At 46.0% G+C, this 18978-nt stretch overlaps 6 non-coding genes across 6 annotated transcripts; all 6 read right to left on the bottom strand.

The window, feature by feature from the left end:
• Positions 1 to 2657: 2657 nt before the first annotated feature.
• On the bottom strand, positions 2658 to 2730 carry trnav-cac (transfer RNA valine (anticodon CAC)). Its single transcript has one exon. It is a non-coding gene; the product is annotated as a tRNA-Val (tRNA).
• A 2861-nt stretch (positions 2731 to 5591) lies between these two features.
• On the bottom strand, positions 5592 to 5664 carry trnav-cac (transfer RNA valine (anticodon CAC)). Its single transcript has one exon. It is a non-coding gene; the product is annotated as a tRNA-Val (tRNA).
• Positions 5665 to 8528: 2864 nt separating this feature from the next.
• On the bottom strand, positions 8529 to 8601 carry trnav-cac (transfer RNA valine (anticodon CAC)). The gene has a single exon. It is a non-coding gene; the product is annotated as a tRNA-Val (tRNA).
• A 2861-nt stretch (positions 8602 to 11462) lies between these two features.
• trnav-cac (transfer RNA valine (anticodon CAC)) lies at positions 11463 to 11535 on the bottom strand. The gene has a single exon. It is a non-coding gene; the product is annotated as a tRNA-Val (tRNA).
• A 2860-nt stretch (positions 11536 to 14395) lies between these two features.
• On the bottom strand, positions 14396 to 14468 carry trnav-cac (transfer RNA valine (anticodon CAC)). The gene has a single exon. It is a non-coding gene; the product is annotated as a tRNA-Val (tRNA).
• A 2864-nt stretch (positions 14469 to 17332) lies between these two features.
• On the bottom strand, positions 17333 to 17405 carry trnav-cac (transfer RNA valine (anticodon CAC)). The gene has a single exon. It is a non-coding gene; the product is annotated as a tRNA-Val (tRNA).
• Positions 17406 to 18978: the final 1573 nt, after the last annotated feature.

An 18978-nucleotide genomic window follows, 5' to 3' on the forward strand; every position in this document is an offset into this window, starting at 1 on the left:
AAGAATTACGTTTTTGCGGAGCTTACCGTCGCAGTCTGTGGCAAAATCATTTAGTCTGTTCGACGGCTCACGGGAAAGGTAGCATTGTGAAACACTGCAGAAACGAACGACTTCCTTACTTTTGCTCCGACTGACCATACTCCGTGAAAGTTTCCCAGATTCTCAGTTGAGGATTTTTGCAGCTGGAAGTTACCTCAGAAACCCTGTTAATTCGTAATGTATTGAGCGAATCGCAAAACAGAAAGCATTTAACACGGAACACAAACAAAACTGGAAAACCAAATGCATTTTCAGACACAGCGAGCATGAATGCTAAATGTGAGACAGTCCGGGGGCATGAGCCATAAAGTTATCACACAAATAACAACAGGGCAATTCCAAACTACTCTTTCAAACATACTGGAGCCTGAGTGCACCACCACTGCCCAGACAATGCTGCAAAGAGACAAAGAAAGAACATAATAAGAATGGGCCATAAAAAGTGAATTTCACCAATCACAGTCTCGATTAGATTACCTTTCCCTTCCGATGACTCCAGGACGGAAAAGGAGGAAGTGGGAGAAATTCAATAACATATGACATCGAAATACATTGGAACGATTTTCTCATTGGCCAGAAAACCAAATAACGACGAGTCGAGTCACCGTAGGACTCTGTTTCGCAACAACAGTCTCCATTCGGTTCCAGTAAAAGCTCAACTTGCCTGGAACAGAAAGCAACAGTGGAGCCGCTGGCGATTTTCCGCGCGGGAGGCGAACACGATCATGACAGCACAGACACTTAGGAAAATTCGGCACTTTCCCACACCGCAGGAAATTCCCCGGGAAGCAAACTCATTTTGCTTCTGTTTCAAACAGAAATGCAGCAGGGGAATGAAACAGCATTTAAACCAGCAGCTCCGCAGAAACGGCAGCGGTGGGATTCGAACCCACCCCTCGGGCGAGACGGGAGCCTTAATCCAGCGCCTTAGACCGCTCGGCCACACTAGCAAAACGCGCGCGCGTCCATTTTCTTGCACTTCCAATTGTTTTCCTGCATAACAACAGATGTAAACTCAAGTGAAAAAGGTTCCATCATGATCCCTCTCCGACTCGCACAGCTGCTGGGATGTGCCCGTCTACAATATCAATTTCTCAGCAGTTAACGATAGCCCATCAATCCAGACAAAAATCACTGGTAAGCTGAGTCTATCTTCTCAGACTGGATTCAGAAACAAATGTATCTGTGAGTGCGTGAGAATATATGATCGGTTATGATTGGGTCAAATTACCATGAGCTACTTGACATTACTGCAATTTCGATTCTTGCTTTGCTAAATGATTTCACCCATTGCTCGAAACAGGACAACTTACACGTTTACACGGAACATGAAACACACCGGACTACAGGGAAAATGCACAAAGCTGAGCAGGCCGTTTCCCAAATCATACCGTGCAGCATAGTTTCAGGCACTGTGTCTGTTTTGCAGAATAAGGTTCCCAAAGAATGTTCCATCCTAAAACCGGAGGTAGTATTACAATCCGAGAACGACAGATTACATTGTAAGGAAGGTCTGACCTCGGGGCCGGTTCGAGATGTCACTTTCCTTGCCTTTTACCTTAACCGTGCAATTTGCTGCAGAGATTATCACACCTGGACATGAGCCTCATGGATACCAACTGAGTTGGAAACCTGTGTGGGAATCGATGAGAAAAAAGCGACTCAATAAATTTTAACAAGTTCCATGGTGCTTTTTAGAAATGCAGTTTCTGTTCACCTCAATCCAAAAGGCAGTTTCTGAACATAGTAACAGAAGTCAAAAGGTAATTACCTCACCCCACCCCCAGTCCGGAAGAGGTGCTAACTGCCCTTGATTGCTGTTTGTTCATGATGTGAAGAGCTCTCACGCCTGAGTCACCGTCACGTCTCTGGTTGCTGAGTGAATCACAAAGAAGGACTTTCTCCAGAGCTGCAACTGCCTCACTTCCCCACTCGCCTTCCCCGTTTACATTTTCCTGCTCGTCAGTGATTTAAAGAAAACCAAATGGATGCGATGTCATTCTGTAGCCTCTCTGTCGATTCCTCCGTTTCAGTTCCAACGTGGCTTAGATCTCGGGGCGCACCTTAATACTAGCGACGCTATGAAAGCACAGGTCCAGATGTTCCTCTGAGAGTGTAATTTCTTTCATTGCTGTTGCTGATTGAATGAGCCACTAACGTGTGAACTGCTCCAAAACATGATTCAGGACCTCTGGTGCCAATTCTCGCACGTTGAATAACGACAGACACCTTCCAAATGAGGTCTTTCAGAGACGACTTTGGGATACATTTGACAGACAGACTAGTTGAAGAATCCGTGGTGCACTGTGACACCAGCACATCAGCTTCTTCCCTGTCTTTGAACCGGGCCGCCTGCGCAAGGAATGCGAATGCGGTAATGCTTTTCGTGGAAGGATCAGAAGGGGGTAACTACACGCTCAAACAGAATGGCATATGATCAGAACGATGTTGGAGAAAAACTTTACAATGCTTTGCACGGTAATTAAATGGAATCGCATTGCATTGCACGACGAGAGAAGATTTATTGAAGCAAATTCGAAGGCAGGTTTGCACATGGGAAAGCAAGCAAGAAAGCTCCGTTCTTGTCGATGTCAAAGGCTGCAGTTGAAGAGCAAAGCAGTTTCTGCCCAGTTTCGAACTGGGGACCTTTCGCGTGTGAGGCGAACGTGATGACCACTACACTACAGAAACAAGCCGCGGTCGCAGCCGCTGCAGCTCAGTGGCATCCAACACAGAAAGTTGAAGCCATTCTACCTTTCACCTTTCTGTTTCCGTTAACTCGTTGTTTCATGGGACTTGTTTAATTTTGGCTATGTGGTGAGCATGGATGAGATACACCGAAGTATCTGTTTCCACGCGGTGTAACCCGGTAACGTTGTGTTGCTTACACCTGCTTTAAAGAATTACGTTTTTGCGGAGCTTACCGTCGCAGTCTGTGGCAAAATCATTTAGTCTGTTCGACGGCTCACGGGAAAGGTAGCATTGTGAAACACTGCAGAAACGAACGACTTCCTTACTTTTGCTCCGACTGACCATACTCCGTGAAAGTTTCCCAGATTCTCAGTTGAGGATTTTTGCAGCTGGAAGTTACCTCAGAAACCCTGTTAATTCGTAATGTATTGAGCGAATCGCAAAACAGAAAGCATTTAACACGGAACACAAACAAAACTGGAAAACCAAATGCATTTTCAGACACAGCGAGCATGAATGCTAAATGTGAGACAGTCCGGGGGCATGAGCCATAAAGTTATCACACAAATAACAACAGGGCAATTCCAAACTACTCTTTCAAACATACTGGAGCCTGAGTGCACCACCACTGCCCAGACAATGCTGCAAAGAGACAAAGAAAGAACATAATAAGAATGGGCCATAAAAAGTGAATTTCACCAATCACAGTCTCGATTAGATTACCTTTCCCTTCCGATGACTCCAGGACGGAAAAGGAGGAAGTGGGAGAAATTCAATAACATATGACATCGAAATACATTGGAACGATTTTCTCATTGGCCAGAAAACCAAATAACGACGAGTCGAGTCACCGTAGGACTCTGTTTCGCAACAACAGTCTCCATTCGGTTCCAGTAAAAGCTCAACTTGCCTGGAACAGAAAGCAACAGTGGAGCCGCTGGCGATTTTCCGCGCGGGAGGCGAACACGATCATGACAGCACAGACACTTTGGAAAATTCGGCACTTTCCCACACCGCAGGAAATTCCCCGGGAAGCAAACTCATTTTGCTTCTGTTTCAAACAGAAATGCAGCAGGGGAATGAAACAGCATTTAAACCAGCAGCTCCGCAGAAACGGCAGCGGTGGGATTCGAACCCACCCCTCGGGCGAGACGGGAGCCTTAATCCAGCGCCATAGACCGCTCGGCCACACTAGCAACACGCGCGCGTGTCCATTTTCTTGCACTTCCAATTGTTTTCCTGCATAACAACAGATGTAAACTCAAGTGAAAAAGGTTCCATGATCGCTCTCCGACTCGCACAGCTGCTGGGATGTGCCCGTCTACAATATCAATTTCTCAGCAGTTAACGATAGCCCATCAATCCAGACAAAAATCACTGGTAAGCTGAGTCTATCTTCTCAGACTGGATTCAGAAACAAATGTATCTGTGAGTGCGTGAGAATATATGATCGGTTATGATTGGGTCAAATTACCATGAGCTACTTGACATTACTGCAATTTCGATTCTTGCTTTGCTAAATGATTTCACCCATTGCTCGAAACAGGACAACTTACACGTTTACACGGAACATGAAACACACCGGACTACAGGGAAAATGCACAAAGCTGAGCAGGCCGTTTCCCAAATCATACCGTGCAGCATAGTTTCAGGCACTGTGTCTGTTTTGCAGAATAAGGTTCCCAAAGAATGTTCCATCCTAAAACCGGAGGTAGTATTACAATCCGAGAACGACAGATTACATTGTAAGGAAGGTCTGACCTCGGGGCCGGTTCGAGATGTCACTTTCCTTGCCTTTTACCTTAACCGTGCAATTTGCTGCAGAGATTATCACACCTGGACATGAGCCTCATGGATACCAACTGAGTTGGAAACCTGTGTGGGAATCGATGAGAAAAAAGCGACTCAATAAATTTTAACAAGTTCCATGGTGCTTTTTAGAAATGCAGTTTCTGTTCACCTCAATCCAAAAGGCAGTTTCTGAACATAGTAACAGAAGTCAAAAGGTAATTACCTCACCCCACCCCCAGTCCGGAAGAGGTGCTAACTGCCCTTGATTGCTGTTTGTTCATGATGTGAAGAGCTCTCACGCCTGAGTCACCGTCACGTCTCTGGTTGCTGAGTGAATCACAAAGAAGGACTTTCTCCAGAGCTGCAACTGCCTCACTTCCCCACTCGCCTTCCCCGTTTACATTTTCCTGCTCGTCAGTGATTTAAAGAAAACCAAATGGATGCGATGTCATTCTGTAGCCTCTCTGTCGATTCCTCCGTTTCAGTTCCAACGTGGCTTAGATCTCGGGGCGCACCTTAATACTAGCGACGCTATGAAAGCACAGGTCCAGATGTTCCTCTGAGAGTGTAATTTCTTTCATTGCTGTTGCTGATTGAATGAGCCACTAACGTGTGAACTGCTCCAAAACATGATTCAGGACCTCTGGTGCCAATTCTCGCACGTTGAATAACGACAGACACCTTCCAAATGAGGTCTTTCAGAGACGACTTTGGGATACATTTGACAGACAGACTAGTTGAAGAATCCGTGGTGCACTGTGACACCAGCACATCAGCTTCTTCCCTGTCTTTGAACCGGGCCGCCTGCGCAAGGAATGCGAATGCGGTAATGCTTTTCGTGGAAGGATCAGAAGGGGGTAACTACACGCTCAAACAGAATGGCATATGATCAGAACGATGTTGGAGAAAAACTTTACAATGCTTTGCACGGTAATTAAATGGAATCGCATTGCATTGCACGACGAGAGAAGATTTATTGAAGCAAATTCGAAGGCAGGTTTGCACATGGGAAAGCAAGCAAGAAAGCTCCGTTCTTGTCGAGGTCAAAGGCTGCAGTTGAAGAGCAAAGCAGTTTCTGCCCAGTTTCGAACTGGGGACCTTTCGCGTGTGAGGCGAACGTGATGACCACTACACTACAGAAACAAGCCGCGGTCGCAGCCGCTGCAGCTCAGTGGCATCCAACACAGAAAGTTGAAGCCATTCTACCTTTCGCCTTTCTGTTTCCGTTAACTCGTTGTTTCATGGGACTTGTTTAATTTTGGCTATGTGGTGAGCATGGACGAGATACACCGAAGTATCTGTTTCCACGCGGTGTAACCCGGTAACGTTGTGTTGCTTACACCTGCTTTAAAGAATTACGTTTTTGCGGAGCTTACCGTCGCAGTCTGTGGCAAAATCATTTAGTCTGTTCGACGGCTCACGGGAAAGGTAGCATTGTGAAACACTGCAGAAACGAACGACTTCCTTACTTTTGCTCCGACTGACCATACTCCGTGAAAGTTTCCCAGATTCTCAGTTGAGGATTTTTGCAGCTGGAAGTTACCTCAGAAACCCTGTTAATTCGTAATGTATTGAGCGAATCGCAAAACAGAAAGCATTTAACACGGAACACAAACAAAACTGGAAAACCAAATGCATTTTCAGACACAGCGAGCATGAATGCTAAATGTGAGACAGTCCGGGGGCATGAGCCATAAAGTTATCACACAAATAACAACAGGGCAATTCCAAACTACTCTTTCAAACATACTGGAGCCTGAGTGCACCACCACTGCCCAGACAATGCTGCAAAGAGACAAAGAAAGAACATAATAAGAATGGGCCATAAAAAGTGAATTTCACCAATCACAGTCTCGATTAGATTACCTTTCCCTTCCGATGACTCCAGGACGGAAAAGGAGGAAGTGGGAGAAATTCAATAACATATGACATCGAAATACATTGGAACGATTTTCTCATTGGCCAGAAAACCAAATAACGACGAGTCGAGTCACCGTAGGACTCTGTTTCGCAACAACAGTCTCCATTCGGTTCCAGTAAAAGCTCAACTTGCCTGGAACAGAAAGCAACAGTGGAGCCGCTGGCGATTTTCCGCGCGGGAGGCGAACACGATCATGACAGCACAGACACTTAGGAAAATTCGGCACTTTCCCACACCGCAGGAAATTCCCCGGGAAGCAAACTCATTTTGCTTCTGTTTCAAACAGAAATGCAGCAGGGGAATGAAACAGCATTTAAACCAGCAGCTCCGCAGAAACGGCAGCGGTGGGATTCGAACCCACCCCTCGGGCGAGACGGGAGCCTTAATCCAGCGCCTTAGACCGCTCGGCCACACTAGCAAAACGCGCGCGCGTCCATTTTCTTGCACTTCCAATTGTTTTCCTGCATAACAACAGATGTAAACTCAAGTGAAAAAGGTTCCATCATGATCCCTCTCCGACTCGCACAGCTGCTGGGATGTGCCCGTCTACAATATCAATTTCTCAGCAGTTAACGATAGCCCATCAATCCAGACAAAAATCACTGGTAAGCTGAGTCTATCTTCTCAGACTGGATTCAGAAACAAATGTAACTGTGAGTGCGTGAGAATATATGATCGGTTATGATTGGGTCAAATTACCATGAGCTACTTGACATTACTGCAATTTCGATTCTTGCTTTGCTAAATGATTTCACCCATTGCTCGAAACAGGACAACTTACACGTTTACACGGAACATGAAACACACCGGACTACAGGGAAAATGCACAAAGCTGAGCAGGCCGTTTCCCAAATCATACCGTGCAGCATAGTTTCAGGCACTGTGTCTGTTTTGCAGAATAAGGTTCCCAAAGAATGTTCCATCCTAAAACCGGAGGTAGTATTACAATCCGAGAACGACAGATTACATTGTAAGGAAGGTCTGACCTCGGGGCCGGTTCGAGATGCCACTTTCCTTGCCTTTTACCTTAACCGTGCAATTTGCTGCAGAGATTATCACACCTGGACATGAGCCTCATGGATACCAACTGAGTTGGAAACCTGTGTGGGAATCGATGAGAAAAAAGCGACTCAATAAATTTTAACAAGTTCCATGGTGCTTTTTAGAAATGCAGTTTCTGTTCACCTCAATCCAAAAGGCAGTTTCTGAACATAGTAACAGAAGTCAAAAGGTAATTACCTCACCCCACCCCCAGTCCGGAAGAGGTGCTAACTGCCCTTGATTGCTGTTTGTTCATGATGTGAAGAGCTCTCACGCCTGAGTCACCGTCACGTCTCTGGTTGCTGAGTGAATCACAAAGAAGGACTTTCTCCAGAGCTGCAACTGCCTCACTTCCCCACTCGCCTTCCCCGTTTACATTTTCCTGCTCGTCAGTGATTTAAAGAAAACCAAATGGATGCGATGTCATTCTGTAGCCTCTCTGTCGATTCCTCCGTTTCAGTTCCAACGTGGCTTAGATCTCGGGGCGCACCTTAATACTAGCGACGCTATGAAAGCACAGGTCCAGATGTTCCTCTGAGAGTGTAATTTCTTTCATTGCTGTTGCTGATTGAATGAGCCACTAACGTGTGAACTGCTCCAAAACATGATTCAGGACCTCTGGTGCCAATTCTCGCACGTTGAATAACGACAGACACCTTCCAAATGAGGTCTTTCAGAGACGACTTTGGGATACATTTGACAGACAGACTAGTTGAAGAATCCGTGGTGCACTGTGACACCAGCACATCAGCTTCTTCCCTGTCTTTGAACCGGGCCGCCTGCGCAAGGAATGCGAATGCGGTAATGCTTTTCGTGGAAGGATCAGAAGGGGGTAACTACACGCTCAAACAGAATGGCATATGATCAGAACGATGTTGGAGAAAAACTTTACAATGCTTTGCACGGTAATTAAATGGAATCGCATTGCATTGCACGACGAGAGAAGATTTATTGAAGCAAAATCGAAGGCAGGTTTGCACATGGGAAAGCAAGCAAGAAAGCTCCGTTCTTGTCGATGTCAAAGGCTGCAGTTGAAGAGCAAAGCAGTTTCTGCCCAGTTTCGAACTGGGGACCTTTCGCGTGTGAGGCGAACGTGATGACCACTACACTACAGAAACAAGCCGCGGTCGCAGCCGCTGCAGCTCAGTGGCATCCAACACAGAAAGTTGAAGCCATTCTACCTTTCGCCTTTCTGTTTCCGTTAACTCGTTGTTTCATGGGACTTGTTTAATTTTGGCTATGTGGTGAGCATGGACGAGATACACCGAAGTATCTGTTTCCACGCGGTGTAACCCGGTAACGTTGTGTTGCTTACACCTGCTTTAAAGAATTACGTTTTTGCGGAGCTTACCGTCGCAGTCTGTGGCAAAATCATTTAGTCTGTTCGACGGCTCACGGGAAAGGTAGCATTGTGAAACACTGCAGAAACGAACGACTTCCTTACTTTTGCTCCGACTGACCATACTCCGTGAAAGTTTCCCAGATTCTCAGTTGAGGATTTTTGCAGCTGGAAGTTACCTCAGAAACCCTGTTAATTCGTAATGTATTGAGCGAATCGCAAAACAGAAAGCATTTAACACGGAACACAAACAAAACTGGAAAACCAAATGCATTTTCAGACACAGCGAGCATGAATGCTAAATGTGAGACAGTCCGGGGGCATGAGCCATAAAGTTATCACACAAATAACAACAGGGCAATTCCAAACTACTCTTTCAAACATACTGGAGCCTGAGTGCACCACCACTGCCCAGACAATGCTGCAAAGAGACAAAGAAAGAACATAATAAGAATGGGCCATAAAAAGTGAATTTCACCAATCACAGTCTCGATTAGATTACCTTTCCCTTCCGATGACTCCAGGACGGAAAAGGAGGAAGTGGGAGAAATTCAATAACATATGACATCGAAATACATTGGAACGATTTTCTCATTGGCCAGAAAACCAAATAACGACGAGTCGAGTCACCGTAGGACTCTGTTTCGCAACAACAGTCTCCATTCGGTTCCAGTAAAAGCTCAACTTGCCTGGAACAGAAAGCAACAGTGGAGCCGCTGGCGATTTTCCGCGCGGGAGGCGAACACGATCATGACAGCACAGACACTTTGGAAAATTCGGCACTTTCCCACACCGCAGGAAATACCCCGGGAAGCAAACTCATTTTGCTTCTGTTTCAAACAGAAATGCAGCAGGGGAATGAAACAGCATTTAAACCAGCAGCTCCGCAGAAACGGCAGCGGTGGGATTCGAACCCACCCCTCGGGCGAGACGGGAGCCTTAATCCAGCGCCTTAGACCGCTCGGCCACACTAGCAACACGCGCGCGAGTCCATTTTCTTGCACTTCCAATTGTTTTCCTGCATAACAACAGATGTAAACTCAAGTGAAAAAGGTTCCATGATCCCTCTCCGACTCGCACAGCTGCTGGGATGTGCCCGTCTACAATATCAATTTCTCAGCAGTTAACGATAGCCCATCAATCCAGACAAAAATCACTGGTAAGCTGAGTCTATCTTCTCAGACTGGATTCAGAAACAAATGTATCTGTGAGTGCGTGAGAATATATGATCGGTTATGATTGGGTCAAATTACCATGAGCTACTTGACATTACTGCAATTTCGATTCTTGCTTTGCTAAATGATTTCACCCATTGCTCGAAACAGGACAACTTACACGTTTACACGGAACATGAAACACACCGGACTACAGGGAAAATGCACAAAGCTGAGCAGGCCGTTTCCCAAATCATACCGTGCAGCATAGTTTCAGGCACTGTGTCTGTTTTGCAGAATAAGGTTCCCAAAGAATGTTCCATCCTAAAACCGGAGGTAGTATTACAATCCGAGAACGACAGATTACATTGTAAGGAAGGTCTGACCTCGGGGCCGGTTCGAGATGCCACTTTCCTTGCCTTTTACCTTAACCGTGCAATTTGCTGCAGAGATTATCACACCTGGACATGAGCCTCATGGATACCAACTGAGTTGGAAACCTGTGTGGGAATCGATGAGAAAAAAGCGACTCAATAAATTTTAACAAGTTCCATGGTGCTTTTTAGAAATGCAGTTTCTGTTCACCTCAATCCAAAAGGCAGTTTCTGAACATAGTAACAGAAGTCAAAAGGTAATTACCTCACCCCACCCCCAGTCCGGAAGAGGTGCTAACTGCCCTTGATTGCTGTTTGTTCATGATGTGAAGAGCTCTCACGCCTGAGTCACCGTCACGTCTCTGGTTGCTGAGTGAATCACAAAGAAGGACTTTCTCCAGAGCTGCAACTGCCTCACTTCCCCACTCGCCTTCCCCGTTTACATTTTCCTGCTCGTCAGTGATTTAAAGAAAACCAAATGGATGCGATGTCATTCTGTAGCCTCTCTGTCGATTCCTCCGTTTCAGTTCCAACGTGGCTTAGATCTCGGGGCGCACCTTAATACTAGCGACGCTATGAAAGCACAGGTCCAGATGTTCCGCTGAGAGTGTAATTTCTTTCATTGCTGTTGCTGATTGAATGAGCCACTAACGTGTGAACTGCTCCAAAACATGATTCAGGACCTCTGGTGCCAATTCTCGCACGTTGAATAACGACAGACACCTTCCAAATGAGGTCTTTCAGAGACGACTTTGGGATACATTTGACAGACAGACTAGTTGAAGAATCCGTGGTGCACTGTGACACCAGCACATCAGCTTCTTCCCTGTCTTTGAACCGGGCCGCCTGCGCAAGGAATGCGAATGCGGTAATGCTTTTCGTGGAAGGATCAGAAGGGGGTAACTACACGCTCAAACAGAATGGCATATGATCAGAACGATGTTGGAGAAAAACTTTACAATGCTTTGCACGGTAATTAAATGGAATCGCATTGCATTGCACGACGAGAGAAGATTTATTGAAGCAAATTCGAAGGCAGGTTTGCACATGGGAAAGCAAGCAAGAAAGCTCCGTTCTTGTCGATGTCAAAGGCTGCAGTTGAAGAGCAAAGCAGTTTCTGCCCAGTTTCGAACTGGGGACCTTTCGCGTGTGAGGCGAACGTGATGACCACTACACTACAGAAACAAGCCGCGGTCGCAGCCGCTGCAGCTCAGTGGCATCCAACACAGAAAGTTGAAGCCATTCTACCTTTCGCCTTTCTGTTTCCGTTAACTCGTTGTTTCATGGGACTTGTTTAATTTTGGCTATGTGGTGAGCATGGACGAGATACACCGAAGTATCTGTTTCCACGCGGTGTAACCCGGTAACGTTGTGTTGCTTACACCTGCTTTAAAGAATTACGTTTTTGCGGAGCTTACCGTCGCAGTCTGTGGCAAAATCATTTAGTCTGTTCGACGGCTCACGGGAAAGGTAGCATTGTGAAACACTGCAGAAACGAACGACTTCCTTACTTTTGCTCCGACTGACCATACTCCGTGAAAGTTTCCCAGATTCTCAGTTGAGGATTTTTGCAGCTGGAAGTTACCTCAGAAACCCTGTTAATTCGTAATGTATTGAGCGAATCGCAAAACAGAAAGCATTTAACACGGAACACAAACAAAACTGGAAAACCAAATGCATTTTCAGACACAGCGAGCATGAATGCTAAATGTGAGACAGTCCGGGGGCATGAGCCATAAAGTTATCACACAAATAACAACAGGGCAATTCCAAACTACTCTTTCAAACATACTGGAGCCTGAGTGCACCACCACTGCCCAGACAATGCTGCAAAGAGACAAAGAAAGAACATAATAAGAATGGGCCATAAAAAGTGAATTTCACCAATCACAGTCTCGATTAGATTACCTTTCCCTTCCGATGACTCCAGGACGGAAAAGGAGGAAGTGGGAGAAATTCAATAACATATGACATCGAAATACATTGGAACGATTTTCTCATTGGCCAGAAAACCAAATAACGACGAGTCGAGTCACCGTAGGACTCTGTTTCGCAACAACAGTCTCCATTCGGTTCCAAAAAAGCTCAACTTGCCTGGAACAGAAAGCAACAGTGGAGCCGCTGGCGATTTTCCGCGCGGGAGGCGAACACGATCATGAAAGCACAGACACTTTGGAAAATTCGGCACTTTCCCACACCGCAGGAAATACCCCGGGAAGCAAACTCATTTTGCTTCTGTTTCAAACAGAAATGCAGCAGGGGAATGAAACAGCATTTAAACCAGCAGCTCCGCAGAAACGGCAGCGGTGGGATTCGAACCCACCCCTCGGGCGAGACGGGAGCCTTAATCCAGCGCCTTAGACCGCTCGGCCACACTAGCAACACGCGCGCGAGTCCATTTTCTTGCACTTCCAATTGTTTTCCTGCATAACAACAGATGTAAACTCAAGTGAAAAAGGTTCCATGATCCCTCTCCGACTCGCACAGCTGCTGGGATGTGCCCGTCTACAATATCAATTTCTCAGCAGTTAACGATAGCCCATCAATCCAGACAAAAATCACTGGTAAGCTGAGTCTATCTTCTCAGACTGGATTCAGAAACAAATGTATCTGTGAGTGCGTGAGAATATATGATCGGTTATGATTGGGTCAAATTACCATGAGCTACTTGACATTACTGCAATTTCGATTCTTGCTTTGCTAAATGATTTCACCCATTGCTCGAAACAGGACAACTTACACGTTTACACGGAACATGAAACACACCGGACTACAGGGAAAATGCACAAAGCTGAGCAGGCCGTTTCCCAAATCATACCGTGCAGCATAGTTTCAGGCACTGTGTCTGTTTTGCAGAATAAGGTTCCCAAAGAATGTTCCATCCTAAAACCGGAGGTAGTATTACAATCCGAGAACGACAGATTACATTGTAAGGAAGGTCTGACCTCGGGGCCGGTTCGAGATGCCACTTTCCTTGCCTTTTACCTTAACCGTGCAATTTGCTGCAGAGATTATCACACCTGGACATGAGCCTCATGGATACCAACTGAGTTGGAAACCTGTGTGGGAATCGATGAGAAAAAAGCGACTCAATAAATTTTAACAAGTTCCATGGTGCTTTTTAGAAATGCAGTTTCTGTTCACCTCAATCCAAAAGGCAGTTTCTGAACATAGTAACAGAAGTCAAAAGGTAATTACCTCACCCCACCCCCAGTCCGGAAGAGGTGCTAACTGCCCTTGATTGCTGTTTGTTCATGATGTGAAGAGCTCTCACGCCTGAGTCACCGTCACGTCTCTGGTTGCTGAGTGAATCACAAAGAAGGACTTTCTCCAGAGCTGCAACTGCCTCACTTCCCCACTCGCCTTTCCCGTTTACATTTTCCTGCTCGTCAGTGATTTAAAGAAAACCAAATGGATGCGATGTCATTCTGTAGCCTCTCTGTCGATTCCTCCGTTTCAGTTCCAACGTGGCTTAGATCTCGGGGCGCACCTTCATACTAGCGACGCTATGAAAGCACAGGTCCAGATGTTCCTCTGAGAGTGTAATTTCTTTCATTGCTGTTGCTGATTGAATGAGACACTAACGTGTGAACTGCTCCAAAACATGATTCAGGACCTCTGGTGCCAATTCTCGCACGTTGAATAACGACAGACACCTTCCAAATGAGCTCTTTCAGAGACGACTTTGGGATACATTTGACAGACAGACTAGTTGAAGAATCCGTGGTGCACTGTGACACCAGCACATCAGCTTCTTCCCTGTCTTTGAACCGGGCCGCCTGCGCAAGGAATGCGAATGCGGTAATGCTTTTCGTGGAAGGATCAGAAGGGGGTAACTACACTCTCAAACAGAATGGCATATGATCAGAACGATGTTGGAGAAAAACTTTACAATGCTTTGCACAGTAATTAAATGGAATCGCATTGCATTGCACGACGACAGAAGATTTATTCAAGCAAATTCGAAGGCAGGTTTGCACATGGGAAAGCAAGCAAGAAAGCTCCGTTCTTGTCGATGTCAAAGGCTGCAGTTGAAGAGCAAAGCAGTTTCTGCCCAGTTTCGAACTGGGGACCTTTCGCGTGTGAGGCGAACGTGATGACCACTACACTACAGAAACAAGCCGCGGTCGCAGCCGCTGCAGCTCAGTGGCATCCTACACAGAAAGTTGAAGCCATTCTACCTTTCGCCTTTCTGTTTCCGTTAACTCGTTGTTTCATGGGACTTGTTTAATTTTGGCTATGTGGTGAGCATGGACGAGATACACCGAAGTATCTGTTTCCACGCGGTGTAACCCGGTAACGTTGTGTTGCTTACACCTGCTTTAAAGAATTACGTTTTTGCGGAGCTTACCGTCGCAGTCTGTGGCAAAATCATTTAGTCTGTTCGACGGCTCACGGGAAAGGTAGCATTGTGAAACACTGCAGAAACGAACGACTTCCTTACTTTTGCTCCGACTGACCATACTCCGTGAAAGTTTCCCAGATTCTCAGTTGAGGATTTTTGCAGCTGGAAGTTACCTCAGAAACCCTGTTAATTCGTAATGTATTGAGCGAATCGCAAAACAGAAAGCATTTAACACGGAACACAAACAAAACTGGAAAACCAAATGCATTTTCAGACACAGCGAGCATGAATGCTAAATGTGAGACAGTCCGGGGGCATGAGCCATAAAGTTATCACACAAATAACAACAGGGCAATTCCAAACTACTCTTTCAAACATACTGGAGCCTGAGTGCACCACCACTGCCCAGACAATGCTGCAAAGAGACAAAGAAAGAACATAATTAGAATGGGCCATAAAAAGTGAATTTCACCAATCACAGTCTCGATTAGATTACCTTTCCCTTCCGATGACTCCAGGACGGAAAAGGAGGAAGTGGGAGAAATTCAATAACATATGACATCGAAATACATTGGAACGATTTTCTCATTGGCCAGAAAATCAAATAACGACGAGTCGAGTCACCGTAGGACTCTGTTTCGCAACAACAGTCTCCATTCGGTTCCAGTAAAAGCTCAACTTGCCTGGAACAGAAAGCAACAGTGGAGCCGCTGGCGATTTTCCGCGCGGGAGGCGAACACGATCATGACAGCACAGACACTTTGGAAAATTCGGCACTTTCCCACACCGCAGGAAATTCCCCGGGAAGCAAACTCATTTTGCTTCTGTTTCAAACAGAAATGCAGCAGGGGAATGAAACAGCATTTAAACCAGCAGCTCCGCAGAAACGGCAGCGGTGGGATTCGAACCCACCCCTCGGGCGAGACGGGAGCCTTAATCCAGCGCCTTAGACCGCTCGGCCACACTAGCAAAACGCGCGCGCGTCCATTTTCTTGCACTTCCAATTGTTTTCCTGCATAACAACAGATGTAAACTCAAGTGAAAAAGGTTCCATCATGATCCCTCTCCGACTCGCACAGCTGCTGGGATGTGCCCGTCTACAATATCAATTTCTCAGCAGTTAACGATAGCCCATCAATCCAGACAAAAATCACTGGTAAGCTGAGTCTATCTTCTCAGACTGGATTCAGAAACAAATGTATCTGTGAGTGCGTGAGAATATATGATCGGTTATGATTGGGTCAAATTACCATGAGCTACTTGACATTACTGCAATTTCGATTCTTGCTTTGCTAAATGATTTCACCCATTGCTCGAAACAGGACAACTTACACGTTTACACGGAACATGAAACACACCGGACTACAGGGAAAATGCACAAAGCTGAGCAGGCCGTTTCCCAAATCATACCGTGCAGCATAGTTTCAGGCACTGTGTCTGTTTTGCAGAATAAGGTTCCCAAAGAATGTTCCAGCCTAAAACCGGAGGTAGTATTACAATCCGAGAACGACAGATTACATTGTAAGGAAGGTCTGACCTCGGGGCCGGTTCGAGATGTCACTTTCCTTGCCTTTTACCTTAACCGTGCAATTTGCTGCAGAGATTATCACACCTGGACATGAGCCTCATGGATACCAACTGAGTTGGAAACCTGTGTGGGAATCGATGAGAAAAAAGCGACTCAATAAATTTTAACAAGTTCCATGGTGCTTTTTAGAAATGCAGTTTCTGTTCACCTCAATCCAAAAGGCAGTTTCTGAACATAGTAACAGAAGTCAAAAGGTAATTACCTCACCCCACCCCCAGTCCGGAAGAGGTGCTAACTGCCCTTGATTGCTGTTTGTTCATGATGTGAAGAGCTCTCACGCCCGAGTCACCGTCACGTCTCTGGTTGCTGAGTGAATCACAAAGAAGGACTTTCTCCAGAGCTGCAACTGCCTCACTTCCCCACTCGCCTTCCCCGTTTACATTTTCCTGCTCGTCAGTGATTTAAAGAAAACCAAATGGATGCGATGTCATTCTGTAGCCTCTCTGTCGATTCCTCCGTTTCAGTTCCAACGTGGCTTAGATCTCGGGGCGCACCTTAATACTAGCGACGCTATGAAAGCACAGGTCCAGATGTTCCTCTGAGAGTGTAATTTCTTTCATTGCTGTTGCTGATTGAATGAGCCACTAACGTGTGAACTGCTCCAAAACATGATTCAGGACCTCTGGTGCCAATTCTCGCACGTTGAATAACGACAGACACCTTCCAAATGAGGTCTTTCAGAGACGACTTTGGGATACATTTGACAGACAGACTAGTTGAGGAATCCGTGGTGCACTGTGACACCAGCACATCAGCTTCTTCCCTGTCTTTGAACCGGGCCGCCTGCGCAAGGAATGCGAATGCGGTAATGCTTTTCGTGGAAGGATCAGAAGGGGGTAACTACACGCTCAAACAGAATGGCATATGATCAGAACGATGTTGGAGAAAAACTTTACAATGCTTTGCACGGTAATTAAATGGAATCGCATTGCATTGCACGACGAGAGAAGATTTATTGAAGCAAATTCGAAGGCAGGTTTGCACATGGGAAAGCAAGCAAGAAAGCTCCGTTCTTGTCGATGTCAAAGGCTGCAGTTGAAGAGCAAAGCAGTTTCTGCCCAGTTTCGAACTGGGGACCTTTCGCGTGTGAGGCGAACGCGATGACCACTACACTACAGAAACAAGCCGCGGTCGCAGCCGCTGCAGCTCAGTGGCATCCAACACAGAAAGTTGAAGCCATTCTACCTTTCACCTTTCTGTTTCCGTTAACTCGTTGTTTCATGGGACTTGTTTAATTTTGGCTATGTGGTGAGCATGGATGAGATACACCGAAGTATCTGTTTCCACGCGGTGTAACCCGGTAACGTTGTGTTGCTTACACCTGCTTTAAAGAATTACGTTTTTGCGGAGCTTACCGTCGCAGTCTGTGGCAAAATCATTTAGTCTGTTCGACGGCTCACGGGAAAGGTAGCATTGTGAAACACTGCAGAAACGAACGACTTCCTTACTTTTGCTCCGACTGACCATACTCCGTGAAAGTTTCCCAGATTCTCAGTTGAGGATTTTTGCAGCTGGAAGTTACCTCAGAAACCCTGTTAATTCGTAATGTATTGAGCGAATCGCAAAACAGAAAGCATTTAACACGGAACACAAACAAAACTGGAAAACCAAATGCATTTTCAGACACAGCGAGCATGAATGCTAAATGTGAGACAGTCCGGGGGCATGAGCCATAAAGTTATCACACAAATAACAACAGGGCAATTCCAAACTACTCTTTCAAACATACTGGAGCCTGAGTGCACCACCACTGCCCAGACAATGCTGCAAAGAGACAAAGAAAGAACATAATAAGAATGGGCCATAAAAAGTGAATTTCACCAATCACAGTCTCGATTAGATTACCTTTCCCTTCCGATGACTCCAGGACGGAAAAGGAGGAAGTGGGAGAAATTCAATAACATATGACATCGAAATACATTGGAACGATTTTCTCATTGGCCAGAAAACCAAATAACGACGAGTCGAGTCACCGTAGGACTCTGTTTCGCAACAACAGTCTCCATTCGGTTCCAGTAAAAGCTCAACTTGCCTGGAACAGAAAGCAACAGTGGAGCCGCTGGCGATTTTCCGCGCGGGAGGCGAACACGATCATGACAGCACAGACACTTTGGAAAATTCGGCACTTTCCCACACCGCAGGAAATTCCCCGGGAAGCAAACTCATTTTGCTTCTGTTTCAAACAGAAATGCAGCAGGGGAATGAAACAGCATTTAAACCAGCAGCTCCGCAGAAACGGCAGCGGTGGGATTCGAACCCACCCCTCGGGCGAGACGGGAGCCTTAATCCAGCGCCTTAGACCGCTCGGCCACACTAGCAAAACGCGCGCGCGTCCATTTTCTTGCACTTCCAATTGTTTTCCTGCATAACAACAGATGTAAACTCAAGTGAAAAAGGTTCCATCATGATCCCTCTCCGACTCGCACAGCTGCTGGGATGTGCCCGTCTACAATATCAATTTCTCAGCAGTTAACGATAGCCCATCAATCCAGACAAAAATCACTGGTAAGCTGAGTCTATCTTCTCAGACTGGATTCAGAAACAAATGTATCTGTGAGTGCGTGAGAATATATGATCGGTTATGATTGGGTCAAATTACCATGAGCTACTTGACATTACTGCAATTTCGATTCTTGCTTTGCTAAATGATTTCACCCATTGCTCGAAACAGGACAACTTACACGTTTACACGGAA

The sequence above is a fragment of the Chiloscyllium punctatum genome, chromosome 18 (assembly GCF_047496795.1).
Source record: "Chiloscyllium punctatum isolate Juve2018m chromosome 18, sChiPun1.3, whole genome shotgun sequence".
Classification (NCBI taxonomy): Eukaryota; Metazoa; Chordata; class Chondrichthyes; order Orectolobiformes; family Hemiscylliidae; genus Chiloscyllium; species Chiloscyllium punctatum.